Below are 15,585 nucleotides of genomic sequence, written 5' to 3' on the forward strand. Positions count from 1 at the left end.
ATGATCCAGCTATTCCACTGTTGGGTATTTATCCAAAGAACTTGAAAACACCACTGCATAAAGATACATGCACCCCTGTGTTCATTGCAGCGCTATTCACAATACCCAAGACTTGGAAGCAACCTAAGTGCCCATCAAGGGACGAATGGATAAAGAAGACATGGTATGTATACACAATGGAATACTACTCAGCCATAAGAAATGGTGAAATCCAGCAATTTGTGACAACATGGATGGACATTGAGGGTATTATGCAAAGTGAAATAAGTCAGAGGGAGAAGGTCAAATAGCGTGTGATCTCTCTCATTAAGTAGTAGGTAATAACAACAACAAACAAACACATAGAGACAGAGATTGGATTGGTGGTTACCAGAGGGGAAGTGGGGAGGGAGCAGGGCGAAAGGGATAATTCGGCACATGTGTGTGGTGATGGGTTGTAATTAGTATTTGGGTGGTGAGCATGATGTAATCTATGCAGAAATAGAAGTATAATGATGTCCACCTGAAATTTATACAATGTTATAAACCAGTGTTACTACAATAAACAAAAAATTAAAAAAAAATTAAAAATAGAGCCATGATATAACTTAGTAATCTCACTTCTGGGTATAATAATTTTATATGCAAATTTATAATAATTTTATATGTAAAATTATTAAAATCAAGATCCTGAGGAGATACTGCACTCCCATGTTTGTTGTAGCATTCTTGGCAATAGTCATGATATGGAAACAACCCAAGTGTCCATTGATAGACAAATGAATAAAGAAAATGTGGTGTATACACACAATGGATTATTATTCAGCCTTTAAAAGGAAGGAAATCTTGCCATTTGCAATGACTTGGATTAACTCAGGACGTTATGCTAAGTGAAATAAGTCAGTCACAGAAGGACCAATACTACATGATTCCACTTATACAAGGTATCTGAAATAGTCAAACTCATAGAAGCAGATAATACAATAGTGGTTGCTAGGGGCTGGCGAAAGGGGTAAATGGGGAGTTGTTATTCAGTGGGTATAAAGTTTCAGTTATGCTACATAAAAAAATTCTAGATATGTTTTACAACACAGTGCTCATAGTAACAATATGGTATTTTGCATTTCAAAATTTGTTAAGAGGCTAAATCTCACATTAAGTGTTCTTATCACAAAAACGAACAAACAAAAACCACAAAGGGACACAGGAAACTCTGGGAGGTGTTGGATATGTCTGTCATGTTGATGGTATCACGGGTGTTCACATATGTCCAAACTCATCCAATTGTACACACTAAATATGTGCAGTTCTTTTATAGCAATTATACATCAATAAATCTGTTAAAAAAAGTAACACAAATTCTCAAGACAATTTCATTATTAATAAAATTAGCCATTTTTAATAAAAAGACAAATACCAAAACAATCTACACCTAGGTGTATAATATTCATGGTACAAAAAATAAAACAGAAAGAAAATCTTGAATAAAGGTAATAAAGGTAGAGGAAAAAACCCACTTTACCTACAGAGAATCAATAATAAGAATTACATTTGATTCTCTTCAGAAACCATGTAAGCAAGAGAGAGTAGAGAGAAATATTTAAATTTTTGAAAGAAAGAACTCCACTGACCTAGAATTCAGTATTAAGCAAAATTACCCCTCAAAAGTGAAGGAGCAGCAGAGCTAGAGGGAAGATTGCGGACTAGGAAGTGCCAGGATTCCATGTCCCCACCCAGACAACAATTGCTCCGGCAGAATCTGTCTGATGTAACTATTTTGGAACTCTGGAACCTATTGAAGGTTTGCAACTTTCTTGGGAAGGCTTGGACTAATAAATTGAAGTTACTTTCAGTCAGGTTAAGCGATTTGTGTGGTAGCAGCCAACCATCTCCCACCCCCAGCCCTGTGACAAGCAGCCGTGCATGTGTTCCTAGAGCTGCCTGCATGCAACTTGTGGAGCCAGGTGGTCAATAAAGACTCTGTCCTCCAAATATAGGTGATCTGTGCTCTGATTGCTGATTGCTACCTCTGATCTTGGAGGTGCAGACACAGGGGCAGGCAACCGTTGTTGCAAGCCGCTCTCTCTCTGGCTGCAGAAACTTCCAGAGGATTTTAAAAGGCAGCACATTTTCCCCCCACTTTATTTTTTCTCTCTTCCCACTTTTGGGAGCCAGGCATTTAAAGACTAGCACATTCAAAAGCAGTCACATATGTGGGGGAATTTAGAAAGTCACTGTGCATACACAGGAAAGGTGCAGGTGCAGAAAATACCTGAGACCTTGAGTTTATACCTCAGGCTGATCCCTGGCACAGAGGCACCATAAAAATGAAATGAAATGAAATAAACAGCAAACCATGGGGGAGAGGGAGATTTAGATCTCCAGATTTACCATATTATGAGACTTACATGTCCAGTTTTCAACAAAAAAGTCACAAATCATAGAAAGATATAGGAATGCATGACCCATTGAAAGGAAAAAAAAATGAAATCAACAGAAATTGTCCCTGAGAAAGACCAGATGGTGGAATTATTAGACAAAGAATTTAAAACAACTATCTTAAAGATGCTCAAAGTCAAGAAAATTATGTATGGACAAAATGGAAATAGCAATAAAGAAATAGAAAACAAAAAAGAACCAAAAAGAAATTCTGAAGCTAAAAAGTACAATAGCTGAAATGAAAAATTTACTAAAGGGATTCAAAATTGGATTTAAACAGGCAGAAGAAAGAATTAGCAAACTTAGAGTAGGACAATTGAAATTATTGAGTCTGAGGAACAGAAAGAAAAAAGAGGTAAGAAAAGTGAACAGAATCTAAGGGAGCTGTGGGAAATCATCAGGAGGACCAATATACACATTGTGGGAATGCCAGAAGGTGAAGAAAGAGAGAGAGGGATAAAGAGATTATTTGAAGAAATAATGGCCAAAAACTTCTCACATTTGATAAAAGACAAGAATATAAACATCCAAGAAGCTACAGATTCAATGCAATCCCTGTCAAAATTTTTTCCAAAAATAGAAAAATCTATCCTAAAATTCGTATGAAAATGGCCCAAACAATCTTGAAAAAGAAAAACAAGCTGGAGGCCTCACATTTCCCGACTTCAAAACATTTTACAAAGCTACAGTAATCCAAACCGGGTGGTACCGGCATAAAGACAGACATATAGACCAATGGAATAGAATAGCCCAGAAATAAACTCTCACTTTTATTGTTAAATCATTTTTGACAAGGTCTCAAGACCATTCAAGGGTGAAAGGTCTGTCCTTTCAGCAAAAATTCTGGTAAAATTGGATGTCCACATGCAAAAGAATGAAGTTGGATACTTACCTTGCCCTGTATGTAAAAATTAACTCAAAATAACTCAAAGAACTAAATATAAGAGCTACAACTATAAAATTCTTAGAAGAAAATAAAGGATAAAAGCCTCATGACATTGGATTTGGCAATAATTTCTTGGATATGATGACAAAAGCACAGACAACAAAAGAAAAAATAGACAAATTGGACTTCATGGATGTTTTAAAATTTTGTGCATTAAAAGACACTATCAACAGATTAAAAAGGTAACCTACAGAATGGGAGAAAATATTTGAAAATCACACATCTGATCAGGGATTAATATTCAGAATATGTATAGAACTCCTACAACAACAAAAAAACCCTGATTTTTTAAATAATCAAAGCACTTGAATAGACATGACATACAAATGACCAAGAAGCATATGAAAAGATGCTTTACATCCCTAATAATTAGGGAAATGCAAATCAAAACAATGAAATACCACTTTACACCCATGTGTGAAGACACCTCATGTCTTCAATTCTTTTGCTTTCAGTTCTTTTAGGTATATACACAGAAGTAGAATTGCTGGATTATATGATAATTCTATTTTTAATTTTTTTTAACAACTGCATACTGTTTTCCATAGTGGTTGTGTAACTTTACATTCCCACCAACAGCGCACAAGGGTTCCAATTTTTCCACATCTTTGCCAACAGTTGTTACTACTATAGTCAAAGCTGACTAAGATTGAATGGGTTTATTTATAGGCTTAAAAAAATGAACTCAATAGTGTACTGATACAAAACTAGAGTTTGGTTTTCTCTCTTAAAACAACAAAGTTTTCTTAGATTATTGGTCTGCTCTTAATAAGAGATTGTAAAAGATCTTTCTTTACCTTTTAAATAATCCATCTAGGAAACAAAAAATTTGTGTCTTATCAGAATAATATCCTGGGCTTTTTTGTGTTAACCTTTATCACGTCCTTAACTATTTAAGAGAATCAAGTCTTCTCACTCCTTAAAAAAGCCAAGGTGTTTTATATTTTTGACAATTTTGCCTTCCCAAAATCAAATCCTAAATGAAATCTTCTTGTAGAACTGATCTTCAGATTTCCCAGAGGGAAAGTTTCAAAGAATTTGTTCTTTAACCTTGTAAAAAGAGAGATGTTAAAAGTAATTAGGTTTATTTGATATGCTAAATTGCATGAGAAGCATTGTCAAATGAGAAGTGATGCTTAAACTTCTTTAGGTTATATTCATATGGGTAAATATTATTACTATAAATACTTCAGAAATTGTTGAGGTTCATAGATTTGTCAATACCCTTGCAGACATGATATGTCCTGGTATAACGTTATCAGCCATAAATCCAGTTATTATTTTAAAATATTGTATGTCAAAGAAATAACCAAATTTCCTTGTCAAGTGAACTCTTGTCAGATCTTCAACCATGGCCATTTCAAGTCTTTTGTCATCCATAGATAGTTTTTATTTTACTCTGATTCTTCTTTAAAAGCACTTACAATCAGCTACCAACCAAAATGATTTGTCTTCAACAGAAAGGACTATCTCAGAAACCCACAGGAAGAACTTTGACAGGTACTCTGGAGTACAGGCTTTTAATGGCATTGTTTAAATAACTTTGAGACCATACCATTGGACTAAGTAAGAATTTCCAGAACACTAGTGGAGAAGATGATGAATTCATGAAACTGCTCACTCAAGATAACTGGAACCAGAATTCATTACATGGGATGAAATGAACTGACGAAGGCTGATTTTTGTTTGGAACATTGAAGGTTTTCATTTGGAATATTGCTAGTTCTTTAATGTTCCATTCTGGATATAAGGAACACTTTTCCTTTACTCTTAAGCTATCTATAACTCACAGCCATTTAGTAGATTCTACTTTTGTAAATAAGATGAAATATTTCTCTTTTCTCTCTGCCTGATACCTCCAAAATTCAGAAACTCTTATGAGTGTTCTTATTTTTACGGCACTATAGTTAACTGCATAAGTTCAAAAAGAATCAGTCCTCTTTGTAACAAGACATAATTGGAAACACTGGCTATATTACAAAGGCTTCCACTGGAATGTCATATTTGAGAAAGATGCCTAAAATAAAATATGATGAGATAGTTTTAAGGAACTAAGGTTGACTTTGGAGCCAACGATTACAAAGCTGTCTTAGAAAAACTCGCCTGGTATCTGACTTACAGTGTTCCCAGCCATACAGGTGAGAAAGGAAGGTCATTAGGATATTTTGGGGATCTTGAGAAGAAAAGAATTTGCCCAAATCTATATGTACTGAAGGCAAAATCTGGTGGTGAATTCTTGGTTTGTCTTCCTGGCTTTGAGAGTCTTCTAAAATTCTGATCTGAGATTCCTTCTAAAAAGTTACAGCAAAGCAATATTAAAAAGGTCTGTGTGGTAAATTACCATTCTTGCTGCACTTATGGAAACAAGGCCAAATATAACTATATATAACAAATATAATCAGACTTATTTTTTAAACAAGAATCCAAAGGGGGATGACTGTAAAGAGAAATTTTACGTGCGCCCTTGTGGGCTATTAGATTATAATCCTGTTCATTGTCTTTGAGCTACTTTTCACCTCTTGGTAAACTCCGTTTTACATTCTACTTTGATATCCACCTGTAAACTGGACTGGATCCTGCCTCCTGCACATCTTGTCAGTAATTAACATTTCAAATTTTTCTCTCATCCTCATGACTTGGCATCACCGAGAACTAAAATTGTCCTTTTGCCAAATCCCTGCAAGGTGCAGCTGGACGGTTTAATATAAACTTCAGATAAATTAGCACAACAGATCACGTACGGGCAACTTTTGTGCCTGCTATTGTGTGGGCCACTCTAAAAGTTCACCAGAACACCCAATGCCATGACCAAAGACATTCAAACCACAAAAGATGCTTTGGCCCAACATCTAGAAATCTTGACTGGCTGCCCTCTAGACTTAGAAACTAAGTTTATAGTCTGCTCCAATCATTAATCTTTGCTTTTCTTTTATTTTCTTAGAAACTACCTTTAGTAAATACCTGACTGCTTGCACCATCCAGCAAATATCTTTTACTACTAAGTCTCAACAAACGGCTTAGCTGGTCCTTAAGGAACAAAAGTGACTGAACAAGAAATGGACTTAGATTGTACAGAGGAGAGGAGAATGCATCCTCTTTCCTTGAACTAGAGGGGGCAATGACAAAGACTCTTCTGAATTAAACTTTAGTCAGGCTTCTCCAAGCCCTCTAGGCCCTGACTTTGGCATCCTTCTGTGTCTGGCCTGCATTTGCCAGCTGCAGCAAAAATCACAATGTCAGTTTAGCCAGAATCCCCTACACTTGGTATCTGATCAAATTCCTCATCACCCACAATCCTCCAGGTGGTATCTGATCATGCTGGCCTACCTTCAGCAAGAATCCTCCTAGGTCTGTTTAACCAAAATTCCCCCTACTCCTGATGTTTCCTCTCAGTAATTTTCCATCCACTGACCCCCACCCTGCTCCTTGGCTATAAATCCTCACTTTTACTTGTTGTATTCAGAATTGAGCCCAGGTCATACTGAGGTCTAGTGCCCCTACTGCAATAGTTCCTGAATAAAATGTTTTTACAACTTTAACTACTGTGTGGTTCTGTTTGTTTTTGTTTTTTTTTAACATAAGTAAGCACACGAATTAAGAAATATTATCATGATGAAACAGTGCTGCTCCTGGATTGGAAACAATGACTGGCTACACAGACCGGGAAATTTTCTGTTTGAACCAGTGGCACACCCACCACTATCCACTTGACATCCCTCCCTCCATCAGTCCCCTCATGGTGGTGTCTGGAGTTTTTTCTCTAATGTATTGACCAAATAAACTAGGGCACACAAAATTGAACTCTGAAATTTCAGTCCACACATGTTTGAAGAGAAACAAGATAATATTTATTAGTTCTCAGCTTATAGGGGACACACTTGGTATCAAACTGACATTGTGGTATTGTGTGTCTATTTGATTTTGCAGCTTTGCAGAATATCTGAAAGAAGGTCTCTAAACGTTTCTGTGATCAGTTACATACTACATACCATGGAAATCCATTACTACATTCCATTCCATGGAAATTCCGTGTACATCCCTTTAAGAGGAGCGAAATCCCCTCCAGCTCTCAGAGCTTCGCGCGAGCACTTCCCAGCGCCCTGCCCTTCCCTTGGCCAGTGCCCTGCAGTGTGCAGCAGCCGCGCTTCGTGAAGGCCGGCGGCCCGGTAGGAACTACATTACCCAGATGCCCCTGCGCCGTGCGTCTGCGGCGCTGGACCAATGGAGGCCCTGGAGAGACGCCTTTCCGTGTGGGCGAAACCCGTCTAGGTAGGACTTCCGGTGTTTTCCTGGCGGCGGTTGTTTCGGTCGCCTTTCAGTCTGTCCGCCTGCTCTGGTTGTTGAGTGGTTGGTGGAGCCCAAGATAAAGTGAGTGGGAGGTGAAAGTAGAAGTTGTCTCCACTGACAGAGGCGGTTCTGAGGGTTGGCGAGAGCGCCGCTTGGGGTGACTCGTGGCTGAGCCAGGCCGGGGTGGCGGTTTGGCTGAGCCCGCAGCACCCTGGCCCGTTGCCCGCCCCTCCCGGCCCCGCTCCCCCTACGGGCTTTGACAGTGGCGTTTGCCCTGTTGGACCCAGCACAACCTGGTGCTGCGTCCCCCAAACCCTCACTCGTGGGAGCTCCCACCTCTCAATCCTGAAGACCGGAGTGAGTGGTGCCTGTTCGTTTCACTTACCGTCAGGTCCTTTGTTCAGGACTGTGGCGCATTTCTAGGTGGGGTCCCCATTTCTGACACAGAAGTAGTGTTCAAGGCAGAGGGACTATCCCGTGCAAAGGCTTGGAAGTGCGATTGAGTGGAGTATTTGGGAAACCTGGGGGCAGTCTCCTATCTACAGGAACAGATTGGGAGTGACCTGGCAGCCTGAGCAGTTAGGCTTCATTCTCAGGGTGTGGTAGCCATGGGGGGATTTGAACTAAGAGACTTGGTCTGAGACAGGATTTTGAAAGGTTCCCGAAGGCAGCTCAGGGTAGAATGGACTAGGGGGAGGCGTGATGAAAGTAAAAGTGGGAGACCTTGAGAAAGCTACTGCAACAGAATCCAGGAGAGTACTATGAGGGCTGGACCAGAGCAGTAGCAATAGAGGGGTTTCAAAGTAAAAAGTGCACTGGACAAGGTTAAAACAGCCAAGGAAGACTTTCTTCAAGAGTACTGCAATAGAGGAGAGAGACTGCACTCAACTCCATTGAAACCAAAGGCGGGAGGGTTTTTAAGTGCTGGAGTGAGCCAGTGGAAAAGTACTGGAGGACATTAGATAGGGAGGTGGATCCGTGGGATCTGTTGAGCACATTGAGTTATTCCTGAGTTTGCAAATCTTTTCCTCTGTGGTTAAGACATATGTGTTTTCTAATTGGTACCTATTGAAGTTAGACTCCTACTCTCCCACAGAGACTGTGAGATAAGGGTGCTGTCTCCTTCAATGTTTATATTTCAAAAAGGTTGTTCCCAAGTCCTTGAGAAAGACATCTCCTGGGTTGTAAAACTGGCAAGAGGCTGAGAGAAGATTTACATACATTTTAAGGGACAGAGAAAGAATTTACAATTGCAAGTTTCCTAAAGTAAATGCTCGGAGAAAAGGGAGGTTAGGGACCTACAGTAAGGAAGAAACTTGTCTAAAGTTGAGTCAAGCTGAGGGAATGTTAAGGCTGTCCTGGTCAGGGAGGAGAAGTGATACAATACAAGGTAGACTTTAAGGACAGAGGACTGTTTTAAGGATAGAGGACTCACATCCACCTACAGGCCAAGGCCTATCTCCCCCACCCCCCCATCTTTAACTTGTAAACCAGAATCACCATTTATTTCAAAATTAAACAATCTCTATATCTCTAAATGAGTAATATAGGTAGTCAATTAAAATTGAAAATGTGTGGCTTTAACAAGTTAAATTTATGAAAGCACTTAATATTTGGTTCATTTCTTAATATGTACTTAAGCAGTATACTAACATACTAAAATCAAGAGTCTTAAATCACATATTCTCTTAAATGCTTAAAGGTAGCTGAAACACACATTCAAAATTTCAAAATCAAGCACTTTTTGCATTTAGAACAGTGACAAAAGCCTTAATTCTGTGGATAGTGCTAGCATATGCTCAGCACTTCATATGTACTGTATTTGATTCCAACACCAGCCCTATGAGATGGGTTCCCTTACTATCCTCATTTTACAGAAGACAGTGGGGCACAGAGAGGTTGAGTTGTCCAAGATCACCCAGCTGATAAGAGGCTACACCAATGACTGAGTCTCATAAGTTAGACATTCAAGTGGAGGTCACCTTGCTCCAGGGCAGGGATGAGGGGTGGAAGAGCCCTTGAAACCCCACCACGGATGCCCATTGCTCACAGTCTTGTTCTTATCACAGGGACTCACGGCTGCAGAAGAGCTTATAGACCATGCACAGGTGAGTAGAGGGTATCTTAGGCCCTCACGCAACCCACCTCCCAGCCATATAGTCTCTGGAATGTGGTGTCCTGGAACTCTGCACCTGCCACCCCCCTGGCCATTGGGACTAGGGTCCCTGGGTTCCCTGAGACTCAGTGTTCTGAACCCACACCAGGGGTTATATGAGGGGGTTTCCATTTCTGACAACCAATAGAATTCTGTGGAGCAAGTTTTATAGGCACAGAGATCAGCATTTGCAGATACTTGTAGGTGAAACCAAGTTGGGAGGATTCAGGGAACTGCAGGTCTCCCTGTGTCTCTTGGGACCAGAGAGCAGGGATGCAGTCTTCATGCATAGAATGGCAGTCTAGGGAACTGCACCTCTCATCTGAGGGTGTTAGGAATCTTGGAACATTTGTAGTAGAGGAGGGAGGTGATCTGAATCAGGTCTTAACAGACTTCCTCTGGCTGCAGACTGGAGAATAGAAAGTAGTAATGAGGGAAGGGGGTACTGAATAGTCCAGATGAGTATTGGTAATGACTGGATCAGGGTGTTGGCTGTGGCGGTGGGAGAAACCTGTGGCTTCTGGATTTGTTTTTAAAGTAGGTCTGACTATACTTTCTGATATGGAGGGTAAGAGGAAAGAGAGGAGTCAGGGCTCACTCCAGGGTTTTTGGCCTTTGCAGCTGGGAGGAAGGAGATGCCATGCACTGAAATGAGGAAGTCAGTTTTAGAAGTAATTTTCAGAAGGAATATCAGCAGTTAGGTTTGGACATGTTGAGTCTGAGACGTTTCAGAGACTTCCGAGTGGAGGCATTGCGTGGACGGTAAGATGCACACGTCTGGATTTTAGTGTAGGAGTTCAGGTTGGAGACACGACGAGGTGGTGGCCTGTGTGTGGAGCAGGATAGAGCTGTGGGTCACATTTAGGAGGGGAAATCTTCAGGTCATGGTGGCAGTGGTACTAGGGGGCAAGGAATGGGAGGACAGGACTAGAGGACTGGGCCTCTTTCTTGCACACCTGAATAGAGTTGGTGAGCATCACAAAGACAGATGAGGGAGAGTAGTGGCCATGGGAGGGGGTGGGTGTGGGGAGAGGTGGATCCAGCAGGTGGCCAAGGCTTCCAACGGGGAATGGACATGGGATAGACGTGGAAGCATAGCAGTACTGGAGGTATGGTAATGGTGAGGCCAAGGGCCTGTGCTTACTCTTTCCTCTGAAGGCTCAACCGGTTTTTGTGGTGACCCTTGTGGGGCGTGGAGAGTTTCACACAGGCTGGTGGATAAACTCAGGAGCAAATAGGAGAGTGAACAAAGGCTGGGAACCAGTGAGGGTGGACGTTGGATGAGGCTTTGATGGAAAGAGGAAGGCTAAAACCGGTGAGGGGACAGTGTGTACAACAAAACAATAGAAGAGGGCTTAAGGTATCTGATCCTTGTACATGGTTCTGGGTTGTGGAGACTGAAGTAAGGAACAGGGCATGGTGGAGAGACCTTTGAAGCAGGACTAGGGGCTTCCCTTGCCAGTGTGGGCCATCAGGGGTCTGGGCAGAATGGAATCCTGCTTGTGTTTACTGAGCACTCTCTGGATCCCGTGTGCAGAGTGGCCTGTGAGGAGGCCAGGGAGATGCCAATTGTGTGGGCCAGGGGTTTGGTGGTGGCAGCGGGAGATCAGAAATGTGAGGGATGTAATTGACATACCACATTGCATAAGGTTAAGGTGTACAAACGTGTTGATTTGATACATTATATCTCAATAAAAATTTTTTTTTAAATGTGAAGGAGTTATGGTCCACAGAGTGATGTGCTCCAGGGAGAGAGCATGAATGGATGGTCCCAGGGACTTAGTCCTAAGAGCTTAATGGAGGAAGCTGAGCCTGTGTTTGACTGTACCAGGAGGCATGATATGGGGACCCCAGGGGAATTTGCTGAGAGAAGGGATGTGGCCCTTCATTCCAGGCCCAGAGCTTAGATGACATTTATTTGTCAATATGCCTATAGTTGGTGAGAGCTGACACAGTGATCAATAAGACCAGCAGGAGAGAGGGGCACCAGTGGCATCTGGCTTCCTATCTCCTAAGAGTTGAGCTGGGGGGGAAGGGTGGGCAGGGAGTGGATATTTTGGGGGGCAAGGATAGACTGAGGGTCCTGGTAAGAGAGGCTGTTCAGGATACCACTCTCCCCACCATGATAGGGTGGGATGCCCTTTGAGGATGTGGCTATTACTATTCCCAGGAGGAGTAGAATCTTCTTGATGAGACTCAGAGAATTCTGTACCGAGATATGATTCTGGAGAATTTTGCACTTGTGGCCTCACTGGGTAAGTCCCTCACACTCTCCCCAGTGTCCTTGACTGGGCTGTTTCCTTCTCCCTATCACCAGGGCCCACTCTTTCCTTCCCACGGCCAAACTGGAGACATTGCTCCCTTCCTAGGTTTTCTTGCATAGGTGCTGTAGGTCCCAGGGCTGAGCTGAGTGCACTCCCTCATCCTCTTCCCAAGCAGCCCCAATACCTGTAGCCCAGAAGCCTTGCAGGGAAGGATATGAGGATCAGGAGACTTGCAGTGAAACAGTGGATCCCACGAGCCTAGGCCTCACCCTGGCAGAGTGACTATCCAGATTCATTGCACCTCTCTGCCCCAGATTCTGCTCCCTTCCCTGTAGCTGGCATTTCCTTGTGCTTGACTGTGCCAGAAACTGCAGGCACCAGATGGGCACTACTTGTGGGGACCACTTGGCTATTCCTGTAAGACACTCCTCCAAGGTTCTTTTTGTAATAGTATTAGTATTAGTCTGGTTTGCTCTGCACCAGTGCTGTCCACTCACTTGTCTTTCCCTTAGGACTTGCATCTCCCAGATACACATAGTTGTCCAACTAGAGCTGGGGAGAGAGACATGAGTGCCTGACAGGGCAGACATGACTCCAGCCACAGCAAGAGGGCCCTGGGGTGGGGACTGGACCTGGTAAGTGGAAAGTGGGGGATGGCTTTATGTCAGGGCTGGGTTCAGATCATACCAGCAACCTCTCCAGGGACCATCATAGTTTTCATACCAAGGACTGACCACAACTCATTTCTTTTAGTCCCGTTCTTGACATTTTTGTCCCCTTGTCACTTATACCTTGACTTCTGGCCAGGGCTAATCCACACCTATCTGGTCTTCAAGTCTCCTGTGTTCCTCTCCACTGCTCTCTCTGAAGTGCTGTCCAACACTGAGCCACACATAACATGTTAGGAGATGTATACATATCCTCAGGGGTCCTTGAACACCAGCTACTTGGTCGCAGTTGTTTTCCCTTTTGTTCAGTGGTTGCATCATCAGCAGAGAAGCCCCTGCTGAAAGGCATTTGTGGAGAAGTGGATTGGAGCCCCAGCCTCTCCTTGTGCTACGTCCCATCGCTGTGTCCTTTCCCCACAGTAGTCTCCCCATTGTAAGATCTTCCAGGCTCTGTACTGCACAGCAGACCCTTTCTCACCCTAACTTCAGCCCCCTTGTCCTCCCAGCAGTCCTGTGTACTCTTTCCTGAGGTTGTAGGATGCACGTTTGTGACGGGGCTGCCCCCTCCCCCTGAAGTACATGTGCTTCACCAATGTGTCTCTGCTTTCAGGTGGTTGGTTTCCAATGGAGGATGAGGAGGCACTTTCTCAAGGGGTGTCACAACTCAGGGCTCCCACCGCAGGCCCAATCACCCAGAAAGCCTACCCTTGTGAGAGTTGTGGCCCAGTCTTGAAAGACATTTTACTCCTGACTGAGCCCCAGGGACTATCCCCCAGGCAGAAACTGTACACATGCGTGGCATGTGGGAGACAACTCTGGTTCATTACAAGTATCCCCCAGCACTGGAAGCAGCATAGTAGAGAGAAACACCTCAGAAGGGATAACTGCAGGACTTTGTTTGTTAAGAGCTCCTGAGTTCACCTGGCAGTGAATCCCTTTACATGTGTGGACGGTGGAAAGGACCCCCTGGCCAGCTTGAGCCGTCTCTAGCACCAGGCTACATGTAGCAATGGAATTCCACACGGGAGCACCATGTGCAGGGAGGCCTCTCACACTATAGTAAGATCTTGTGAATGCAGAGAAATGTGGGAAGTTCTTTAGTCACCAAATCACACCTGTTCAGCACCAGAGAATCCACACTAGCGAAAGGACTTGATGTGGGAAGTTCTTTAGACAAAACTCCTACCTTATTGCATATTAGAGATTTTACACTGGTGAAGGGCCATGTAAGTGCATGTAATGTGGGATGTTCTTTTTTTAAAACTAATTAATTAACTTTATTGCAGTAACATTGGTTTATAACATTATATAAATTTTGGGTGTACATCATTATATTTTGATTTCTGTGTAGATTACATCATGTTCACCACCCAAAGACTAGTTATAGTCCATCACCATACACATGTGCCAAATCACCCTTTTCGCCCTCCTCCCTCCTGCCTGGTAACCACCACTCCAGTCTCTGTCTCTATGTGCTTGTTGTTGTTTTTATCTTCTATTTATGAGTGAGATCATACTGTACTTGACTTTCGCCCTCTGACTTATTTCACTTTGCATAATACCCTCAGTGTCCATCCATGTTGTCACAAATGGCTGGATTTCATCGTTTCTTATGGCTGAGTAGTATTCCATTGTGTATATATACCACATCTTCTTTATCCATTTGTCCCTTGATGGGCACCTAGATTGCTTCCACGTCTTGGCTACTGTGAATAATGCTGCAGTGAACATAGGGGTGCATATATCTTTACGCATTTCTTTTCATGTTCTTTGGATAAATACCCAGCAGTGGAATAGCTGGATCATATGGTAGTTCTATTCTTAATTTTTTGAGGACTCTCCATGCTGTTTTCCATAGTGGCTGCACCAGTTTGCACTTTAATGTGGGAAGTTCTTTAGCCAAAGCTCCAGCCTCATTCCACACCAGAGAGTTCACTCTAGGGCAAACCTTTATGAATGTAGCAAATGTGGGAAAGCCTGGTGCCACAAAGACACACTTGTTTAGTGCCAGAGAATTCACACTGGAGAAAGGTCTTATGAGTGCAGCAAATGTGGGAAATTTAGCCAAAGCTCCAGCCTCAGTTTACGACAGAGAGCTCAATCAGAGCAAGGCCTTATGGGTGCAGCTTTCTGCCTAAAATCCATAGTTGTTCAGCACCAGAGAATCCATAGTGGAGAAAGGCCTTATGAGTTCAGTAAATATGAGGACTTCTTTAGCCATAAGCCTGGCTTCATTAAACACTGGAGAAAAGCAATGCAGTGACTAAGAAAGAAATCAATCAATGGCCTTTGCTCACTCACCGCTGGAAAGTTCACACTGGAGAAAGGCCTTAGGAGTACAGGAAATGTGCTGTCTCCTTATTCAACCTAATGGTTGACGTCAGAGGGAAGCTCTGAGAGTGGGCTCTCTGAGTTACCTTCAGCCAGAAGTTGAGTTGCACACACCAAATGTCCATACTGGAGAGATGCTATATGTGGGTCAAGTATGTGGGAAACTTTAGGAGCTGTGTTGCACTTCCTCATCAGCCCAAGGCCCTTGCCTGAGTTTGAGCATTGCCAGTACCTGTGGAAGATGCTGTGTCACTCCACCAATTGGCAAGTGTGTATCAGGTGCTCTGTGAGCACAGACCTCTGCACTCTTTACCCCATTCCCTGGAGGGAAATCATAGTGGTATAAGCATAGTTGTAATTGGTACATGAACACTGGATACAAATGATAGAGAGTTGGGAGTGCCTGTAGCATGCTAGAGGGTATATGCCACATCTAAAGGTTTTTTCAAATATACTGGTCTGGTCACTATAACTCTGAGGGATGAGAGTGTATAGATTTTCTTAAGACCTCTAGAC

The 15,585-nt window shown here is 42.6% G+C and overlaps 1 long non-coding RNA gene across 1 annotated transcript in view; it reads left to right on the plus strand.

Annotated features, from left to right (window-relative positions):
• The first annotated feature begins 7,659 nt into the window (after positions 1-7,659).
• LOC147912907 (uncharacterized) overlaps positions 7,660-15,585 on the plus strand; it is a 75,457-nt gene continuing 67,531 nt past the window's right edge. The window contains exons 1-2 of the long non-coding RNA XR_015549606.1: positions 7,660-7,732; positions 9,721-9,759. This is a non-coding gene — a long non-coding RNA (uncharacterized LOC147912907). The remainder of the gene's footprint in view (positions 7,733-9,720; positions 9,760-15,585) is intronic.

Source organism: Ceratotherium simum, chromosome 33 (genome assembly GCF_057802395.1).
Source record: "Ceratotherium simum simum isolate JZ-2026a chromosome 33, ASM5780239v1, whole genome shotgun sequence".
NCBI classification, from domain to species: domain Eukaryota; kingdom Metazoa; phylum Chordata; class Mammalia; order Perissodactyla; family Rhinocerotidae; genus Ceratotherium; species Ceratotherium simum.